Here is a 23296-nt window from a genome sequence, read left to right on the forward strand (position 1 = left end):
ATTTACACTCAGTAAATTAATGCAACATTACTTAGGGGTTTCTGACTTCCTAATTTTTGTTGCAGAGTTGTTTAGTTTCTCGTTGTAAAGGACAGGTTGCTTGGTTGAAAGGTACTGTATGTAAAAGATGTTTCATAGTGCATTATCAACTTCATTTTTCTTAATATGCTTTTCATTAATTTAGCTGTAATGTGTAACCTTTAGGTAATTCCCAGGGCAGGTAATGACCAGCTGGACAGATTGAGTCCCTGAGGTAAAAGTAGTAGCTCTTAATGCTACAGCCAATCAAAGATTTTAAACACTACATGCTAATGAAACATTTGTTAGCAAAAGGTCCCTCATGCACAGCAATCTTACCAATTATTTTTTTTATTTGCAATATTAGCTAGAAATTCTATATTAAAGTCAAAGGATAATTTTAACAACCTGTTGTGTGAGTGGTATCTGTCATATCAGACCACCTTCTGAACATGAGACTAGAGATCTGTGACATTTCCCCTTGCAGATAGCTCATGTAGCATTTCAGTTTTGGTATCTTATATTTTGACTGTTATTATGGCTGTTATAATTTCTAACAACTAGGTTTTACATGACTTGGAATTGGATAAAAGCAATAGGTAAAATGCAGTCCACGTTCACCTCCACGTTTTTGAATGACAAAATTTCAGGACGGAAAGGAAATCTCAGATTCACTTCACCAATTTTCCAAGGTTCACACATCTGCATTTAGATGTGAAAATTATAAATTCTTTTATTCTGTTGTAAAAAAGAAAGGATGAAAGTGGAAAAATTCTAGGGAAATATATTAATTGAACAGTTTATTCAGTTAATATAAACTTTTGTAGAGTAATATGCTCAATAAATGGTATTGTATCCATAACAGACCTAGTCAAATACTCAGAGGAAAAGTCATTGAATAATTTATTCAATGAAAAATGACAAAATTCACTGAATAATGTATTCACTGAACAGTACTCATCTCTAAAATTTTTTTCTTAAGAGATGCAGAGAAATATTTCAAGATGTTAAGGCTTTGTCTTTTATCCTGCTTTACCCTGAAAAAAAAAGGAACAATTCTGAGTTTAACCAAACTCAGGTACTAATGATAAGAAATCTTTCAAAGCTTCTCTGAGTTTGACTTTTTTTGTCCATATGTTCTCCAGAATTTTTCACAAAGTTTAGGAGCCAAAAGTCTGTAATCCTCCAGAATCCATCTTCAACTATATGAAATGTTATCTAATAATTTTCTATTGGAAACATAGTCCTGATTTTTTTTTTTATAACAAATTAACACAACAATGTATTTTTAGATATTTAATTAACACAAATCTTCACATCCTGTTTATGCTGACAGTGCATTAACAATCCTTGCATTCCAAATGCAAAGGCAAATTTGAATGCAAAATTCAGTGCTTTTGAAGAATCCCATTTGTACATGTTGGGTGTTAAATGCTAAAAGAACCCCACAAACTATTCTCTTATCCAGCAAGAGAAAATGCAATGTCAGGCAGACACTTAGCGCTTAAGAAAGGAAAGATAAACAGGGCATGCCCAGGTCAATAATGGATGTTGTTATCAGACAAATGGATCACAAATATTCACTTGAAAATATTGAAGTAATTCTACATAAGAAGTGACTAGTTCAATGATAATTAGCTGCATTTTTTATGATGCATATAATTTCCGTGATGCCACAACAGCAGTGCTTAACACTATCACAAAGATGATAAAGATGAAAATAGCTAACCTTCAGGTTAACTCTAATTGGAATACCCTTAAATTAGGGGAAATGACATCTAACTTTAATGTGCAATAACACCTTTATCATTTAGGTCAGCTCCTGCTAATTTGTTTGTGTACTGTAAGTATCAGTCATTTTCTAATTCTCTTGTGTGTTGCATGCTGTACCTTTTAGCATTTGGATGAAATTTGATCTCCAAACTTTACATTCTTAATGAGAAAATTTTAATTTAATTGCTCACTCTTTTATCTATTTCTGACTTTTTTCTTTGGCATCTCCAGCTCAGAATCCCAGACCTATCTGCAATATGCTTTGTATTTAAATGATTCACCATGCATATTTTATCTATTATAATAGTAGTAACTATAGAAGTTTTGCTAAACTTTGGCAACAAAGGTGGGGCAAATGAAACAGAAAAACATGAAATAAGTTGACTGGTTTCTGGTCAAGAGGAAAAGCTAGAGTCTTCAAGAAGTTTCACTATCCAGTGCTGCAGCAACCAGCAATGCAGAGAGATGTATTATGTCATTTGTTCCTACTTCCCATGTGAAATCTCTGGTGAATCTTATTAGGGTTTGTTATGGCATGATCAAATCATATGGTGAAGAAACGCACTCAGGAGTGGGATTCACCTCACCGAACTTTAATTGTCCATAGGCTAGAAGTCTAAGCTGTCTAGTCTGGTATAAGCTTTCATTATAGCCAATCAAAAGAGATAGAAAAGGTGTCCAGACAGCTAGACTAGATTTAGTATTCAACTCTCTGTTCCTCATTCTAAAATGATAGGAACTCAGCCTAAAGTTCTCACCACTGAACATCCATTCATTGCATAAAACTCTACTGTCCACAGCTGGCACTGAGCAGTAACTTTCCTGGAAGTCACAAGAGACATTTGAGGAAGTTAAGCCAATTTAATTATTCTTTAGGCCATAAAGCTGGATGGTCTACCTCACAAATTAAACAAATGGGGAATAAAGTGCCCTATGCTGTCTCCTGTGACATACAATATTTTTTGTGTTTCACAACCATAATCTACCATCTAGAGTGACATAGCTTCCCAAAATGTTAAAATTATGCCATATGTGACAAAGTAAATGTTGAAATTTCTCATATTACTCTACAACTAGGCAATTTACATTTTCAGCTCTTGCCATTATTAACATGGTGCTGGAGGGAAGATAAATATTTTCCATGTAAATATACAAAAATCTCTCCCATTTCCTTTATGAAAGTCACAGAAAGATTAGTAAGCCACTAGTTTAGATCATCAAGAAGACTCATCTGGAACAGGAGTCTACGTTATTTAAGAGAGGTCTGATGGGCAAGTGATGCTGTCTGTTATGAAAAATAATCATGCCATGGCACAACACCACTGAGATATCAGAGTTGTGATTTCAATTCACACTTCTTGAATATGTAAAGTGCAACTATTAAGTAATTTATTATTCTGTTGTTTTGTCTTCCTGGGAGAAAAGAAAGAAATCATTAACTTAGCGCCTTTTATATGGTCTTCTCTATAAAGAACATTATTGTTGTGTGAGAATTTATGTGAATACACACATATATATAAAATTAATGTTTACATAAGATTGGTTCTGAGTATATATACACACCTATGTATAAATGTATAAATGTATATGTATATATGTGTATATGTATAAATGATTCTGAATTAAAAATATACAGGAAGCTGTTCTTTAGAAAGTGGAAAATAATGTTTCCAAATGTTGAGTCATTTAATGTTATTTCTGTGACTACAGGCACAAACTGCATTTTGTTAGAGTTAAAAAAACCCAAACAAATACCTAAGGTGAACCTTATACACTAAGTTCAGACATGGGCAAAACTGGGTTTTATATGTTTAATTTTACCTGTATCTGAGAATAAGTAACACTTTTTGCTGTGGTTTTAGAAATTCTATCAAAGTATCTGCCAGTCACTTTTCAAATTCCATGTTGTCATTCTTGGATATAAAGATTTCAATAGCAGTCCTGCTGAGAATGACAACTGCTTATGCGCACGTTTGAACATGTGATGTAAACTGTGATCCTTCTGTGTTCAAAGCTCCACAATGTTTGTCTAATCTGTTTGATGCTATTCTTCCCAAAAGGAATGTATTGTAACATCCCATAAGATACAGAAGAGATAAGATTCAAAAGACACAAAGGATTATGCTTACACCTATGCCATAGTTTGCTGGCTCCTCAGATTAAAGAATGATGAACAAGCCCATATTACATCATATCGCAAGAAAAGGTCATTGGAATCTGGCACTCATTAATGGTGGAAAAAATTTCTAACTTTATTTCAGAGCTAACAATGTGTTGCAAAAAGAAGCACTTAATGTTAAGCAATGAAAGAGAAACCAGAGTTAGTATATATATTCAATTTATGTAAGCCGATAAATGCATATTGTGGCCTGGTTTTGAATTCCAGAAACGAATGAAAGATTAATTCATAATTAAATATCCCCATATTTTCTATTAAAAAGGCAAAGATGTGTGAGATGTGTACATTCAGTTGAGTTTGTAAGTGTGCAGCGGCGTATAAATGTTCAAAATTTTCAGGAAGCATAAGTGCTATGAATAGAAATAATATTCCAGCACATCTATCTGCAACATTACTTTTGAAATAAAGTATACTGGAAACTAAGGTATAAATGTTATTACTTGATGAATTGTCAATGTTTGCCCTTCATAAATCACGATGTTACTAAATCTGTCATAAGGCAGACAATACAAAAGCCTGTACCGTATCACTAGCTCAATAACAACATACTTATTAACCATGCCTATTGTTTCCCAAGCATGAGATTCTGCAACTTTAACAGGATTCGGTTGTTTAACCATTAACTAAGTCCATTTGAAGATAAACTGTTGAAATCATTAGGGAACTTTGCTATGTAGCATGACTGGTTTATGATCTGCATTAGAACCGCCTCCTTTTATTATGATGAAAGTATTTTATTTATAGCAATGATTGTTACATATGTTCTGAAATGATTTATTGTAGTGGATGGGAAAGCAACACATTGAAATTTTGCCAAAGAGTTTTGACTGATATTAATAAATACATGAAGTTAATAAATGTTGAACTGCATCTACCAAATGTTGCATTTACCACCTGTTATTAGTTATTGCTCTTGTTTATATTTTCTGAAAATTATGCATTCCTGTAATACTATCAATTGTTGTAAACAAGACGCAGGCACAATATGCATTTTTTGATGTGAACCATAACTCTAGGTGGTAATTTAAAGACTGTTTGCAAAGAGTAGGATTTATGTTCAGAGAATAATTCATACAGGATGTACATCTTTATACCTCATCTTGATGGTAGCCCTTGCTTGTGGTAGCATCCTGATGCGCCTTGCATCTTCCACGCATGTGTTTGCAATGGTTGAACTGAAAAACAATGAATTCAGTTGTAAATCAGAGCATATTACATATTTTAGGTTTCTTATGAACCTGCTTAATCAACAATTTAGATAACATGAACAGAAATGATGTATTAGTACAAATCATGCCTTCTTTGCTATCAATTTATGCCTAATTGAAGTTTCAACATCATGTCTTTAATAAAATCAAGACTGATTAACTTTGCAAAGAATTGTTTCCTTCCTTAATCATACCCCTCTGTTTGACTATGTAATGCCTCTAAAGTTTGAATATTTCTTTGGAAAATGTAGCTTCACTTCAGAATTAGTATAGAATTAGCTTGTTTAAGGTGCAGAAAGCTTGTTGTCTTTACTCTTACAACTGGAGGCTCAGTGAAAAGACCAGAAGTGCAGATATTCTTGTTCTGTATGAAAAAACAGCCTAAGACACACTTTCTGATTCTGAGCTTTCGTCCCTGTCCCTTAGTATCTCTTGGAAAGCCAGCAGCTAGACTAGCTTGAGGTGACACTGGGAATACTGATGTTGATATATCGTGCTTGTCTAGGGTAATAGTCACTATTTGTATTCCCTAACACAGCTGGAAATGTCTTGCTTGTCAGATGAGTTCTTAAAGCATCCTTTGCTGATTTCTCAGCATCAGCATCTGAGTTAAGGTTGATGATAGTAATATTAAAGATCCAGAAATAAGCTCAATTTCCCATGTACCAAGATGTAATCTGAATTAAGAAATACGTTTGATAGAAAAAAGAATAGAGTCACTATCACATCTAGCTAGTGAATCAACCATATTGTATCATTTTGGTTCAGTTATTCTTCTGCTTTGTTTTTATTTTCTTTGTAGGATTGGATTTGGACAGTCTATCCATATGTTAAACTAACAGAGGAGGAAAGAATAATAAGAAAATATTTAGTACATTTTTTACATGTTGTGTAAAAGCTAAGAGATGGAATTGTTCAAATTCTTATATCTAGCTATCAGTATTAGAAAATCATAATATACTAAGAATTGTCACACCAGTGGTGTCTCAAGAAATTGAAATGTCATAGTTTTTGTTTACAGTTAATATATTTGGTAATTATGCCACACATTGCAGCTGCTTGAATTTGAATCCCCAAAATACTCTGGCTTAGATATTAGTAATTTTACATGCATTTATCACAAAAATATAAATGAGTGCTTTCTTGGTGTTCTGGAACAGGATCAAAACTCCATGTGCAAACTATTATTAATACTCTCTTACATTTTCTCAGGCTATTCCACATCATAACTATAAGATTAACATTTTCTTTTAAATGTTTCATCTTGTAGATGTGTGTCTATTGTGAAATAACTTGAGAGCCTTAATTGGCAGCCCAAGAAATTTCAGGGTGTACATCCAATTAGTCATGTTTAGATTTTGATTAAATCTCTGTGATAGATTTTACCCAGTGTGCTGAATGATGTTCAGTTGAATTTGATCATTGCCTCCTGTTTTATATAGTATATTCCATAGCTATAAATGCAACTCTCACATTTATTTTGGCTTCCTAGAATTATTTTAAGATTACCAAAAACATGTTTAGTCCATAGTTTGGGCAGACTGGGCTATCAGATGGCTGTATCTGAATTCAGAATTTCAGTAATCAACACAAACAAGTTTTAACATACACAAAATCAAGTAATAACACCCCCACCACCACCCCAATCTCCAAATGTAACTTCCTTCAGAACTCCTTTTCATGCACAAATGTCCAGTAAATGTAGGGTTGGTCATATAAATCATAATTCTAGTAGTCCAATAAATAAGTTAGTATCATATATTTCCTACCTTGTGATGATGTTGAGGAACCACTGGCAGAAAAGTGTCATAATTTCTTTGGTTTTGTGGTATATATCTTAATTTCTAACTCATTTCAATAATACCATACTTTTAGAAGATGTTCCCTAGTATTTAGTTACTCTGTGTACCTGTTCTATTTTATTATTGAGCTCATAAAGCCAATAAAATATTATGAAGTCCTGCTATCACCCATTTAGGAAGGAATATGACTTCATGCTGGGATTCATTCCACATCATAACAAGCCTTTTATTAAAGGAACATCCTGGAACACTAAGTAAACAGCAATGTACAAAAATGCCACAAGGTAAAGAATTCTCTGAAGGTTCCTCTGCAAGCAATTGAGTTGTGGAACTGGCTATCTTTATCCTTGAGACAACATTTATTGCTTTCTGAAACCCTCCAGGAATTGTCACTGGATGCTCACTAGGTATTCCTAACTTGTAAACATGGTCACTGTCCTTTGAAAGATTTTGCTCTTGCAAAAGCTCAGATCAGTTGAACATACTCAGGTTTGATCCAATGTCTGTCTGAAAGCATATTTTCTACTTTTCTGTGCCCAAAGTAATATATCAAGGCATCCTAATTAGGATGGTGGGGGGAATTGGATCTGGAAAGTAAAAGGCCAATGGGTTCTTGCCTTACTTACGGTTAGCTGTGTTAGTATCTAAAATGAAACTTTTCATGGAAAAAAAATAAAAACATTCTTTGCAACTTAGAGCCTTAGCTTGCATAAAGCACTACATCCATTCATTCTCAGCATCAATTCCTACATATTGTCTTGGTAAGGATTTACCAGATTATTTTTTTGCTTTCCTGTGTTAATGTGGAGTTTTTGTAACGTTGTAATCTACATAGTTTAATTACTAAAGGCATGTAAGACTCTTTGTAGAATGAACAAGAATCTTAAGGCGCATCAGTATATAGGAGGGATATCAGCTCCTATTTCAGAATGGAAGCCATTACTAAACTATTTCACGAAATGTAAGGATTAAGTTAAACTATGTTTATTCATCACTATAATTGATGTTTTTCATACATAGTACCTCATCAAGGATTACATGCAAACAATAAAACAGTAGCATTGTCTTTCAATGTTTATGAGTTTTCATTAATTCAATTAATTGAAAAGAACCAAAGCTTCTGGTGAAGCTGTTGACTATAACCAATGCTTTAAATCTTACCTTGCTTGACTAAAAACCTCAAAGAGGTCCCCAAAACAAAACATACACTTATCTTTGTTGAAGGCTTGTAGCAAGGAAAGACAATGATGGAACAAGAATAAAGGAAAGGAGGAATTAAAGAACTTTCTGAATCATAAAGTCCAGTCTCCTGTACTGGGAGATATCACATCAGATATCAACTCCAAACATTTGAATTCCATTTTGAAAAGCTAATAATTTTTTAATTTATCATCCCCTACTGGAAGATTGTTCCAGAAGCTAATTTCTTTTACAACTATAACCTAATTTCTGACAAAAATATATATATCTTCATTTAAAGTCCAGTTTTTCTCAACACTGTCTTTTAAATAACTCTCTTCCCTTTTTCTTCATTATATGCTTCTAGATAACACTCATGCCAACTCTTTCACTAGCTTTAAAAAGGTAAGTTTTATTTTCCTCCTAAAGATTTCCAATCACCCTACTAGACTTTTGCAGCAATTTCTGTTCAAGCTTCTAGATGATGGGCAGGACTATTAACCTTCTTAGACTTCAAAAAATTGAGGGTTAACTCTTCCCAAATACAGCCTTATCAACTTTACTACAGTACTTTTTGTTTCAGTTATTCAATATTATGTTTCTTGCACCAGTAGTTTAAGATTTTCTGTTTTTCTGCCTCATCTACTGGCTATTTGATCATAGTGCTTGCTTTCAGTTTCCCAATGGAAAGAATAGTCTTTTCACTGATTTTGTGAAATTTATGTTTGCATGAATATTGATGCTTTCTTTTTTTCTTTCTTGCTATCCCCTGTTTCCCACATTTATGTTACTTGACTTAGGTTGCATTCTCTAAGCCCAGGAGAAAAGACTCCATTTGTGTAGTTCTGATTTCTCATCCTAATTCTTTTTAAAATTATTCTTGTGAGTTATGGCAAGCCTGTCCCTAGGAAAAACATGTACATATTTATGGATGTTTTGAATAAACATCTCCATCCCTTCATCACAGCATCAGTCCTTGATTAGTCTCTTGTTCATCATCACCTCCAACCTTCTTGTTTAGAGAGTAGAAGCACCACTAAAGCATCTTCCTTAGCTTGGTGTAATAATCCTTGCTGCACTGCAATGAAAATTTTACAGTGACACTGCCAAAGAATGATCAACAGGTTCTTTCACACTGTACACAGAATCCTTTTCAGCTTCATATGCAGAACCTTTGTGATGCTCGCAGCACATGGCGCGTGGGTTTTTTTATTTGCTATTTTTTTGTCACGTAACTGTCAGTTTTTGAAGTGAGAAGCTTCTGATTTACGTGGACCTGTCTGTTCTTCAGGTCAAAAACCTCAGTTCTCTCCCTTACATCCTGCTCCCCATCTGTAGATTGCTTTCCCTTCCCTTGTCCCTGTGACTACCTGTGTACAAACTCTTTTCCAGCACCATCCCTGGCTAATTCAAGCTCTCCTCTTCCATGTTTAAGGAGATAGCAGCTCTTTTTCAGTGCTGTTTTTTCTTCCACATTTGATCTTTTCTTCTCTTCAGTGCAACACACTTAATCTTCTGTTCCATATTTGTTTTTCTACCTAGTTTCTTCAGAGAATCATAGAAATGCTGGTTTGAAGGGACCTCTGGAGATCATCTAGTCCCAGCTGAAGGATGACTACTGCCCATACTAAATCAGGTCACCAAGTTTCCAGACAAGTTTTGAGATTTTTCAAGGATGAAGATTCAACTATACCTTTGGGTACCATTCTGTTGATCATTCTGTTTCAGTGTTACTCTTCTGTCTTAATGGAGATTTTTTTTCTAATATCCAGTCTGAACAACCCAAGGACAATGTGGTCATTCGTCCTTGTGATATCACTTGTCACTGCTGAGAAACATCTGACTCCATTATCCTTGTAACTGTCTTTCAACCAGTTGTAGGCTGCTTGCAGACTCCCTCCCTTAGCCTCCTTTATTTCAGATTAAACAAGCTCACCTTACTCAGCATCTCCTTGTAGGCTGTGTCACAGGCTTACTAACACTGTTGGCTTTTAACTGTCTTGATAACCTGCCACTAGGCTGTCATGAGTTTTTCGACACCTCTTTTGTACTAGGGTGGCCAAAACTAAACACAGTATTCCAGGTGTGGCACATATAATTTGTGAAGAGAGTGTACTGTTAACTCCAATCCAGTTTGGCGTCCACTGCAACCTTGTGGCCTTTTCAGCTGGTCTGATATTCAGTCTATTGGTTCTCAAATAGTACTGATGCCTACTTGATGCAGGTGCAGAACTTTGCATATCTCCTCATTGAACTTGAGGAGGTTTCTGTTGACCTAATCTTCAAACATCTCAGAATCACTCTGGACTGAAGCTCTACTGCTCTACAGTTAATCCCCATCCTTGTTCCCATTTTAGTATCATCTGCAAGTTTGCCTTCAGATTTATCATCTAGGTTTTTAGTTAAGCAACTGAACAAGATCAGTACCAGTATTGCTTATTGTTTATTGCCTTCTAGTTAGATATTGAGCCACTGATTATTGTCCTTTGAGCCCTGTGGTCTAGACAATGTTTAACTCATCTCTTCTCAGACTTCTTTTACTTTGTCATTGTGGTCACATGCTCCTCAAAAGCATGTTCTTTCAAAGCAAAGATCTGAACCCATATGAGTTTTCTTATGAGCTCATATGACAAAAGTTTTGTCAAGTAATACATAGCAAAAAGAAATCCCATGTCAGCACTTTGAGGTAGCCCTCTTTCCCAGGAAAAACAACAATTGGGGAGAAAGAAAAGATTATGCCAGTGATCATGCAGCTCCTACTTTCTCTGCCAAGAAGATCACAACCATGCAAAAGCAAATGTTTTGCTCTAACACAAAAGTGATGGGAAGCTGCTGAATATTTGCATGTTCCATTGGATATCAATGCAGCCTGGAAGATGGAAAATATAAACCTCCCCTCAAAGTATTGCTTCTGATGAATTTCTGCAGTTAGAAAAGCCCAACATGTTCAGAAGTCAAAACAAAATTACATACCAGACAAGTGAAATAATTTTTAAGCATTTGTCTTTTCAATATTGTTTTCTCCCTCCCTCTCTGGCTCAACCACGCACTTCAGTGCACATACACTCACAAACATGCAACCTGCCAGCTGTAGCTCGGGAAAGAAAATTCTGCATCAGGATGCTTCCATCTGCCCCACCCTGCCTGCAAGGATGGCTGTAGACAAATTAAAATATCTGGCAAGCAAGTTTGGTATTTCAACAAACAGTGACTTCTGAAGCTAGGCGCATCATAAGGAGAGTTTCTGCCTTCTGCTTAGAGATGCAAGTCCTCACATTTTCATCAGCCAAGCAATCTGAAAGCTCAGAAGATGAAGCACTTATCCTTACCAGTAAAGTTGGGTTTGACAATAATGTTTGTAACTCCATTTTGGAGTTTCATTTAGCTTGCGGCAGCCATCTTGTTGCATTCTCAAAATACAACCCCTACCAGACTGCTCTCTCCAAAGACAGCCTTTCTCATAACTAGCCTTACAGGTACAGCACAGCCCTTAATGATTTTAAAGTCTCAAATATTTCTGCATGTATTTATTTAAAATGTATTTCAGCTTACATTGAAATGACAAACATAACCTCACACAGGTTAATTTTAAAAATATGTGTGTAGTGTAAAATACAACTGCTATGTTTGTCTGGTAACTCTGTGTCTTGAAATTACTGGGATGACATGAAGTCTCTCTGAATCACAATAAGACATTGCTGAGCACTGTTGTCCACCCTAATTGCTCTGCTATTGGTGTTCACCAGAAAATAAAAGCAAGACATGTTTATATACTCAGAACATATTCATGGTGGTTTAAGAGTGGCTATTTGACATTTAAATCTCATTCAGATCTCATTTGATTTTACATTTACGATATCTTGGTTCGGTTGCTTTCTGTATGAGTGGGGTGGTAGCCAGACTCTTTGCTGAGAGTACTTTCTGAAAGCCTACATTGTGCTGGAAGCATGGGATTCCCCTGTCTTTAGTGGCTAATGACCTGTATTCAGTGAATTTACACTGTTTTATGATTGACTGTGTTTCATTTTAATTTTGAAAGATGCCTTCCTCCTCTTGTACCCTTACCTGCCACATTATTGTGCTATATATCCATTTTTTGCACTTATGGTAATAAATTTCTTTCAGCTTGGCAAATTGACATTGTTATTATATGTCTTTTTTTAATTGCTCATATGTTTCTTATCTCATCCTTTGTGTCTGAATTTTTTTTTGCACAAATTTGTCAATTCTGAGGATGTAGTAGAAAAGTCTTCAAGTATTTATTAGTGAAAGCAGGTGAAAGCACACTTCTTTCATTACAAGATACATTTTTTTTAATATGCTGTCATAAAAGCTCAACTCATTTAGAATTTTTAATGTTTTGATTGACTTGTCCATACTATGGATAACACCTGTATGCACAGGAGAAACACAAACTATAATAAAATGTTAAATGTTTAAAGCTTAAATCCACTAAGAACCTCTGTTACTGGAAATTTTGACATTATTTAAATGAAATCAGTTAGCATTGTAACTAAAGTCTTTCCAATACAGAAAAAAAATGTATCTAACTAGATTTCATGGTAGGAATTGTTTTCTTCTGAAATCTTGAAGATCATACGCAGTTATCTTCCTCAGTAAAAGAGAACTAATTTCTCCTGTGAGATTTCTGCACTTTGTAGTAGTGGGATCACCACAGAAAATGGAGCAATTGTCAGCTACCCAAGCCCAGAAGCTTTGAATTTTCTGTTTTATTTCATATGGAAAATCAGGACATAAAGCCTTACGTTATTATCATGTTAAGTTTATACATTTGGAGTCTTGGAAGATAAGAAACATGAAAGTTAAATTTGAAAATGAAATCTTGATTCTTTCCCTGCAGCAAATGCTTAATTGTGTTTATTACTACATAATTGTGTTGTAACAATTAGCCCACACATTTTTTCTCTCTTCAACATAGGCCCCAATCCTGCAAATATTTATAAGCTACTGGATATTTCCTGGGACCACACACAGTATGTAAAGTTCACTACATACATAAATCTTTACATGGTTAGCTAGGAACTAACTTCAGTTAGGAGAATTTGGAAACCTAAAGAAATGGCAACAAAAAATTGTTATCATTTTTATATATCATTACAAAACCTGAGTCCATCTGCATTAATAATAATGCATGGTTCCCCAATTAATTTGATAAAACTTTTCATGATGATGAATGTCTGTAATCTAACTTTTACTTCAGTGGATCAGTTCTGGTGGCACATCCCATAGAATAAAGCAACACCAGAATTGGAGGGAAATGGTACAGTGTGCATAGGAGACACACTATGTTTAATTCTAGGGTAGTAACATTCTTTCTAGTGGCACTTTGCAGCAATGAACCAAATCAAAATATTCAGGTGCTTGATTTATGTAAATGGATATATGTAACCATAAACTCATATTAAGATATGTTTTTAAATTACATCTGTAATTTCCATAACTCTAGTCTTTGAACTCGTATATAACTTTATTCCACTTATTTTTTATTTTTAACATATTTTGCAAATGTGTTTACTTTCAGTATATTAGCAGTCACTTAAAAATCCCCGTAAAGTAGCAAGCATCTACAATACTTCAGCCCTGCTATTAGTTCCTAACAAAGAACATAAGGTATTTAGCATTTGCCCTGAGAAGCACACTGTAGTTAACACATCCTGATTTATTCGTTTCAGCCATTAGTGGCAAAACAAAGTAACGTGGAAATGCTTTTGGTATCCTGCAGTTCCTCAATTTGTCTAGTTCCTGTCTTATGATTTATTTTTCCTAGATTCCATTGTCACCAGGCTCAGCAGCACCCTCCCAAATTCTGCAGTGACACTGGAGATAGGGAGGGCAGGCACAGCTTCCTTTTGGAGGCAGGAGGTCAGGCAGAGTGTTAGAAGGGCAGACTGGGGTCAGAATAATACAGTAGGAGTACAGAGAGTACAGTTAGGTTAGCATATTGTTCTGGGGCTGAGAGGCTTTTTCAAACCCTGATCCATCTTCATCCTCGTAATTAGGCGATCCGCGCTTTCAAAGAAAGTGTTGCTATGAAACACATTGGCAAATGAAGGCAAATTTGAGGCCTGCTCGTTTAAGTGTTGGGCTCATTGTTCTTGGTGGTGTAATTGGTGATCAAGAAGGCAATAAAACGGCATGGCCATTAAACGGCCCAAGCTGAAATTGAAAGGGGAGCATTTATACAGTGCAAGCTGCTGCACAGAGGCTGTAACTTTCACCCTTACGTGAACCAGAGTTTACGGAAAGGCCTGATGGCATGGCTCTTGTTTCACCTCCAGGAGGCGGGGAGAAAAGAAGGGAGAAAAAAAATCAAACTAAATAGAATTAATGAGCCTTCACACATTGTCCTGTTTCTTTTGTTGTGAAAAAGCTGGGCGAAAATTAAGTTGGATAAGAGAGGGTGGAAAAGAAACACCATTAATATCAGGTTGTAAATTCTACAAAACATTAACTTCATTACATGGCAATTACTGTCTGTAATTGGCAGAACGAAAGATTCCACTTTCTCATCAGTTACTAGTTGTATAGGACTCAGCAATTTTTTTTCTTGGCAAAGGTCACACCACCAATATAAAGAATACATTAATGTGAACTAAAAGTATAGCAGGTTCTTTTGCAAATAACCAAGGGTGTAATTATTAGTTGCTGCTAAACATCTTGCTCTGCTATTTTGTGCCAAAACATGGCTCACAACTTAGAAAGATAACAATGATGTTAATGATGTAAAAAGGAAAGCCTTTATTATTTTATGACTACTTGGTCCTACTTTTTGAACTGAATAAAAACATGATTTAGAAAGGGATAAGATTATAGAGAAACAATATTTGCTTTTGAAAATAGTTATCTCAAGAATTTATTAAAAATAATTTTCAAGGGTGTGCATGGCAAGAAATCGTATGTTGTATAAAGAAGCATTCTAACTTTTTACAGTTTCTGTTATTACTGCACCTTTTGATTGACCTTGCCTTTCATTTATCACTTACCTAGTGTATTTATGAAAATATTCCACATATGCTGTAAGTTGAACTATATCCTGCCTCAGATTTATGTATATAACTTCAACTGAAGCTCATGTCCTAAAGACACATGTTCAATGTCTAGTGGATTTTCTGAGGCAGCTGTAGAGGAAGACATTTAATCTAAATCAGTCTTGGAGTTTTCTAAAGGAAGTATTTATTTCAAGAATTACATAATGAAGGAATAAAATCAGGGAAGAGATCCATTTTTCACATGGATATGAAAAAATAAAGTTGTGTTTATTTTTTTTTGATCACTACTGGAGTCAAACAGAAGTCAAAATGTCAGAATTTCTGTCATTGAATTTCAACATTCACCTCAAAACACTGAGAAATACAGAGTGAGGAAGTATGCCAAATTTTATTTAAGAAATATTGAGCTATATAATTTGCTTATTTTTTAGTAACAGAAAGCATTGAAACACTATTGAGTCAGAATATTTTCATTTCAGTTTGTTGGATAAAAAACGTTCACATCCCTTCTGCACTTCATGGTGCTGTAAGGGATTCTCTGGGCTGTAGTTCAGGGCTGCTAGGTTCCCACTGCTCTCTGCTAATCAGACGGTTTTTCTTCATGCACAGCATTCCATTTCCAACATGGAAGACAGTCCCACGGAGAAATCTTGCTTTTAGGGGAGAAGAACTTAAGGTGTCTGAGTGGTCCAGATAACTTCTGCGAGATGCAGGTATTCTATCACAGGCAGATACAATGTTAATATGAAAACAAAATTGGTTTCATCTGTTCTATACATTGAAATGATAAAATATTCATATTATACCAATTCATAATAAATTCTTTCATATCATCAGAAAGAAATTTCAATATTTGTGAACAAAATTTTAAAATTGAAAGTCACTTAACAATCACTTTTCAAGTAACTAATTATTTTTATTGTTTTTACTTAATTTTGTTCATTATTTTTAATTTGCCAAAATATTTTCTGGTATGCTTCATCATATTATTGTTGGAATATTTGTGATTTTGTAGTTGATATTTTCTCTGTGTTTATCTCTTGAGTACTTTATTTCTTAAAGTGAATACTGCATTCTCCTCTGCCCAAATACCCAGAAAGGTCCAAGTGCCTATCAGTAATGACAGAAAAAGGCCACAACAGGAATGCTTTCACCGTGTTTGAACTGGTTCAAGGAACGGAAGGCATACAATCTCCCTGAGGCTATGAATAATCTGTAGTTTGGAATATATGCAAGAAGTGCAGAGCCATTGCTTTTCTAAGAAATGTGAAACCCAGTGGTGAAGTGGAAAAGGTGGAGGAGAGATGTCTGAGGAAACTGTCAAGCAAAAACCTGAGGAACATAAAATTATTCACTGTTTTAAACCATTACTGTTAAAGAGCCTTTGATTGTCATGCATACATAGTCCAGTATCTGGCCTGTGATGAATTGCATTTTAAACTACATTTGATTAGCTAAACAAAAAATAAAGGATTCATTCAGATCAGTTGAGACATCATAAGACTTTGTCTACTGATAAGTGTAAAAATAAGTTAAATTGCAGTTGGCTCACAACATTTGCTCTTTGGCTACTACAGCTACACCATACTTAAAGGATTGTACAAGTAATTTTTCTGCATGGAAAACCTGCAGGAACAATATATCAGCCTGGTTTCACAAACAATAGTTTCCACAACATATGAGAAGTCTCTCTGACAGTAGGTCATCAGCTAATTTGATTTTACATCTGGTATCTGCTAAGTCCAGCTCAAGCCCTCAAGTCTTATACAGTCATGTGAAAGAAGCTCTTGCTGAAGCAGGAAAGCTATGTAGTGTGATTCAGGGCAATGTGATACTCTGAACGAGCTGAACTAGTCTGGGATCTGGAGGCAGTGGAGACAGGTCAGTGTTGCACTCCTCATGGACCAATTAGTACTGCCTAAAAAGGACACGAATTAATATTCTTCCACGGTGCTGCACTGTTCAGCAAAAATGTAACAGCTCTGCCCAGTAGAGTGATGACATTGCCAGGCTCTCCAAGTCTGCACCACCAGACAGTGCTTCACCATAGGACCTGCACTACAGAGGCAGGAGCCAGATCTACCCTCAAAAAAAGGGTTGCTGGAACAAAGAAACATACACAGACAAGACTGATAGTCCTTTTATCAGTATCAAAATAGGAACAAATTGATGTACTATAACTGAGAAATAAGCCTTTTCCTAATCACTTTTTCTGGAAGTTTAGATGCAGAAGTTGTGTTTGAAAGATGCTTATGGGGCTAAATGCTGGTTGTAGTTGGGATATATTTTGCGCAGAGAAAAGAAAGTAAGACAAGGACAGAGATAGTAGAAGACTTCTATTTTTAGAAAACAATATTATTCTCTTCTCCCTTATTGACAGTATTATTTCAGTGTAGAAATACATTTAGTATGAACTTTTTATCTTAAAACCACCCTATAGACACTGTTACTGTTTTCAGGAAGATTTAGGGAACAAAATTCAGGCTTCAGTCACTTTTCTTTTAAAGCTATAATAAAGGAACAGGAAAAATTCTGCACGAAAGTAATATTCTATTTTGTTACTGTTTGAAAAATAGAACTGGAGGCAAATCTGCTGGAAATTCCCCAAATAACTTCAGTAATAACATGAGGCAATGAGTTTAAAAAAAGGAGAAAGTTCTAAAATAATCTAAAAGCTAAATTGTCACAATCTAAAATGTGAAAAGAAAGACAAGTTTATTAATGTATTGAACTTCTTTGTCATAGTTTTTCGTTCCCAGCTGAATCAACAGACTCATCCAGAAGTGCGTACCTGCATTTGGGGCAGTTGCTCTTCACAACATACACGGCTCCAGTGGAACTGTCAAAGGTGCCTGGCATACCTTGACAACTATTCTTTCATTCTTTGAGCATGATGATGGTGATTATCATCAGCAGAAACAATCTTAAACTGCTTTAGTAGCCTGTGCCCTGTCTATTTGCAGGGAAGAAAGAATCCATCTGTTTTCAGTCCTGTTCAGTCTTTGGCCTCTTTTCTTGGAACACCCACCAGTACCCAGGTTCTGACAATTCATACATGCCAAAGAGTAAACTCAAGTTACAACCTGAGTGTTGGCCTGTGCATCCCATCTCTATACATTTTGAGTGATGGTGATTTTTAATTTGAATTCTGTGGTTGTACAGAAACATAGTTTAAATTAGTACAGCTTTTCAGCTGCAAAGTGCAAAGGTTTCCTGTCTCTTAAGCATACCTATATCTGCCTTTGAACCAAAACTTGTTCAGTAACTATGCAATGTTTTTTTATCAGCATGACACAGCTTTGTTGATAATTTGGCAAATATATTTGTGGAGTAGGGTGCAGATACAGTAAATCCAGACTCAAAAAATGCATCAGTACCTCACATTGAGAAAATATCACATAATTATGGACATGTGATATCATTCATTTAAGTCTAGGCAGTCAATTTAAACACCACAGAGACGTGGGACGTGTAGTTTCAGGGGACAGCTTAGCTCAAAAGTAATATCTCAGCTATGGTTGGTTTTTTTTTTTTTTTTAAATGTGGGTTCCACTAGTATTTTTTGCAGAGGCTAGAATTGAGTGACACTTAAAAGAAATCACTGATTGAAAAGGTTTGGGTCTCTCTTTAGAGTTCTGAGATGTAATAAGATTCATGCCAGTCCTGCAAGTTGCATTTTTCTTTCTCTAGCTGGATGTGGGATTTATTCCAGTTAGAGGCCCAGGGAGTGATATGGCAATCCATCTTAGGATAATTATGTGAGCACTGCCACATAAGATCTGATGCCCTCAGGACAGAGCATGCTTCCAACTGCTTTGTAAAATTATCTTAAATACTTCATCAGGGCAGTTCACATACCAGTTCCATAAGTGCTTCTTTCTAAAGCTTCATGGGGATGTGGGTGGGGGAATTAGTCCACAAGCTCATTTTTGGCACATTGAAATACTTGTGTTCATATGACGCATCTCATAGGATATATTACCTGATGAGATAGGAGTGTAAAGTATAGAGTTTTTGGAAGTGTCATAAGTTTGCAGCAGATTAACTATTTCCTACTGTTCACATGGGAACACCTTTTCTTATTGAGTCCAACTGTATCCAGCACAGGCCTTCAATTTCCATCCCTTACTGTTTTTCATATTTTGGTCCCATTTACATTTTTCCTTTGAGGTCATATTAACTGTATGTCATGTTCTTATTTAAATACCTGAATTGCTTCTCCATTTGCACTCATGTTTTGAGCTCAGTCTGTTTTGAGTACTGCTGTATCGTGGAGTGTGCCTTTTTCAAGGAATTTTGCTCTTCAGACACCCAAACACAGCATGTACTCATGATAAACACCAAAGGACTGTTGAAGAAGTTACTTGTATGACCCCAATTTTGAGATTTTTTTCTAAATTACATTCCAGACAATTGAGTGGGCACCAATGGAAAACCTCAGTGAACAAGTGAAACTTGTATATTCTGTATCTTTCAGGTTAGTGCAGTGTGCCAAGTTCTCCCACTGCTTTTCTTTTATTGGTACTAACAGCTGCATGATTTCTTCCACTAAATATTCTACATGCTACATCTGCATTTTTTAAAAGTACATTTTATAGATATTTTCTGCTAAAACATTATAACTCTGAATGAAAATGTAGTATTGAGTATGTTTTCATGAAAATTTGTAAAAATCATTCTGAAACATAGAATATTCTTCTGTTCCATGGTGTAGTGATTCATGGCAGGCAAGCTGATGGCAAGCCCACCAATTCAAGGAGTGATCTACCAGATGGATGGTGGTCAGACCCCTCTATTTACACTGACAGAAGTTTCCCTTTCTGTGCTTATTATGATCAGAGTACATATTCCTATTAATTATTTTCCAATTCACAAACCATCTTGACCATTATCTACACCTTTGCAATTATACCAAGAGTGGCTGAAGAGCAAATGCTCGTTAATGTAACAGTTAGGTGGGGTGTCCTTTGCTGGGGACCTAAAATCTGCTCACTATTTCATAGTTACTTTCCTGCTGGGTTTGCACAGGTTTTATGAGAGCATGGGATAACTGGTGGCAGGGGATAACTGATGTCTGGAATACGGAACTGGAGACAGAATCATAAGCATCAGAGCCACTGTACTTAATTTATCTGCCCAAGAAAACATGGAACATAGTCTTTCATGAGAGCTTTGAAAAAGACCAGGCTGCAGCCCTTCCACCAAGGCAGACCTTTATTTAACAGAACATTCAGGAGATTTGAACAAATGCTACCACAATTACTGGAGCAATTACTCTACTGATGGTCTCCATCTGATAATCTGCCTGTCACTGCACAGCTCAGGGTTGCAAATTCTCTTCTCCTATTTGTTGCAGGGTCCTTGCTGAAGTTTGGCAGATCTTGCATTGAGCTTCTGTTGTTATACTCCTTATCATTCAGCTGGTTGCGTGCACTCATCTCCTTCAGCTGCCTCCTCTCTCAACTACCAACCTGGTTTGCTAAGTTTGCAAATGTTGATTAAACATAAGCTGTGTCAGTCTCACTGCAAAACCCAAGCTATACTAAAGATGATTTTATTATTCAGTAACTTATCTCCAGTCAGAAGCAACATCTTTGCTGATTCCCTGCTTTACAGTTGTGCAACTGTTTTCAACCTCTTCCAACAGCAGAGATCCGGTGGCTGAGACGGCCTTCTCTGCCAATAAAACCAAGGTTTAGGCCTACAAGAAGGCCGGATGTTCTGAGCTATTATTTTGTACAAAATACATAACTGTTGAAAGGTGTTAGCTTACTTCATTGACTTGAAAGCAACAAAGATTCATTGTATATTTCTAAGTCCTTCCCTGTAAATTTTCCCTTCTGTCTTGACACCAAGGCTTCTTCTAGTCCCTCCAGCCTCTTCCTTAGTTTACAAGCCACAGATGTCCATAACCCTGTACTCCCTTCGCTCTTCTTCTTGAGGACCTTTGTTCAAAAGAGAAACATGATGAAAAAACAATACTAGCAACAATTTACTCTCCTTGCATTTTAAAATGTTGTTTCTTCTGACTTTTATTTAAGTTATTTTATTTTTAAATAAGAATTTCAGGAAGAGAGAGTATGGGTTTGTTTTAAGTCTTCCGAAATGGTAATAGTTCTGAATTCTACATTCTTTAATAAAACTATGCTGCAATTCCTTGACTGGCTACAAAAGTAAGAAAAAGATCAGGATTTAAGATATAAACACACTCAATAATGTCAAGAATGTCACCAATATCTGACATAGGATTTTGAAGTAAATAGGAAGACAAAAGAAACGAAACCCCACTTATTTTCCCCTCTTTCCTTATAAGACAGTTTTGTAAATATTACTGTTACCTTTATTAAAGCTAGACTTTTCACACTAATCTCAAATATGTGCTTCATTCCTTTTTAGAATATAATACTTTATGGTACCTGTTTATGATTTTCCCTACAAAAAATCTCTGGAAATATCATGTCTATCAATGAAAGTGTACACTGATAAAAGGCCTGATTTTGATGAAAATGAGGTGTTTATCTTGACAATAAAAACGTTGTGTGAGAAATAATTTATTTTAGTTGTAAATTTATGAGAACAGTCGCTTCATTATTTCTTCTGTTTTGAAATCAAGAAACCCCTTATCATTTGTTTTGTACCACCATTGGGTAAACCTTGTAATTATGCCACAGAAGGAGAAAAATAAATCTCTGAACCTCTTACGGTTAAGTAAGCAGGCATAATGTAGTAAAGCCTGTTTAAGAAACTCTCTTTTTGAACCAGAGGGTCATCTACGTTGTCTTCTTTGAAATACAAATCTGCCCCTACATAACTTCTTTCTAGTCTATGTAGCCTAGGTAATAATACATATGATTAAAATGCTTGTTATTTTAATGAGGAAAACATACTTAGTTTACTATATAAGTCATAAGCCAGAAAGTTGCATGTTCATATTCCCACAGTGTGAGTTCATATTACACAATATATTGTCAGGCATGAAGACAAGATAATTATGGTTTTAAGGAAGCACAAACCCACCCTTTCTGTAGCACAAACGAGTAATTAAAAGACTTGTAAGTGGTTGTTGTATCCACAGATTTTAAAATCATGACATCTACCAGACATTTCATGGACGTCCTTCAGAATCCAGATGCACTTTGTTAAGAGTTCATTCAGTCACTTGAAACCACGTCAGTGAAATTCTCTGCTTTTGCCTCTCTGTATCTTTACACATCTCTAGAGTTTTAAAAATTTTATTTAAGCAAGAAATGGGTTTCATTTTCTCTTCCTATAAAGCTTTGCACATTCTAAAGATGACATCCCCAGAAATTGAGGTTTCAATAACATATTTAAAATTAGTTTTCCTGAAAAGGAAGAATATTAAAATACTTAATGTAGGCAGTTCTAACAAAATACAGATCTGAAGTATGGTACTGCTACATTAAAAATTAAAGTGACCAAACCCCATGAAATTTAGAAAGATTCCTTTTTCAGTGGGTAGTGAGGAAAACTTAGTGTAGGACCTGTCTCCCATGCATGCAGTGCAACAATCTATCAAATTAGTATGTCCAGGCCTTTTAATAACAAGAATCTGCATGCAAGAAGAGCAAAAATTTCATCACATATAAAACATCAAATAAAATTTTCTACTGAGACACCAAATCAAGAAGAAAGCAATGAGAAGTCCAGCTGTATCAAGTATTTTCTTTCAGTGAATGAAATATTTTAATTAAAATAGCAGCAAATATTTGAAGATTCTTTGGTACACTTGAAATGCTCACTGTAATTTAATGTAATCTGACTCAAACCAAAAAAAAAAAAAAATCAGATAAAACCCCTATATGTCAGAATTCCTTTTAAAATATCTAAAAAATATGATAGAAATCAGTAAAGATAAAAGAGGAAAACCTGTATAAACCATGTATACCTATAGAAGTACACCATTTAAACATTTATAACAGGATAGTGGACTTATTCTTGCCTGTATCACTATTCTTTTGTGCATAACCATTTCCTGAAGAATATAGATTATCATCCTGTATTGCTAAACAGTTTTAATAATTATCATAAAAACAGAGCGAGTAAAGTGGACAAAGAAAAAAAACAAACCAAAAAACACAAAACAAACAAGAATTTTTCTTCCGCACA

Source organism: Strix aluco, chromosome 1, assembly GCF_031877795.1.
Source record: "Strix aluco isolate bStrAlu1 chromosome 1, bStrAlu1.hap1, whole genome shotgun sequence".
Classification (NCBI taxonomy): Eukaryota; Metazoa; Chordata; class Aves; order Strigiformes; family Strigidae; genus Strix; species Strix aluco.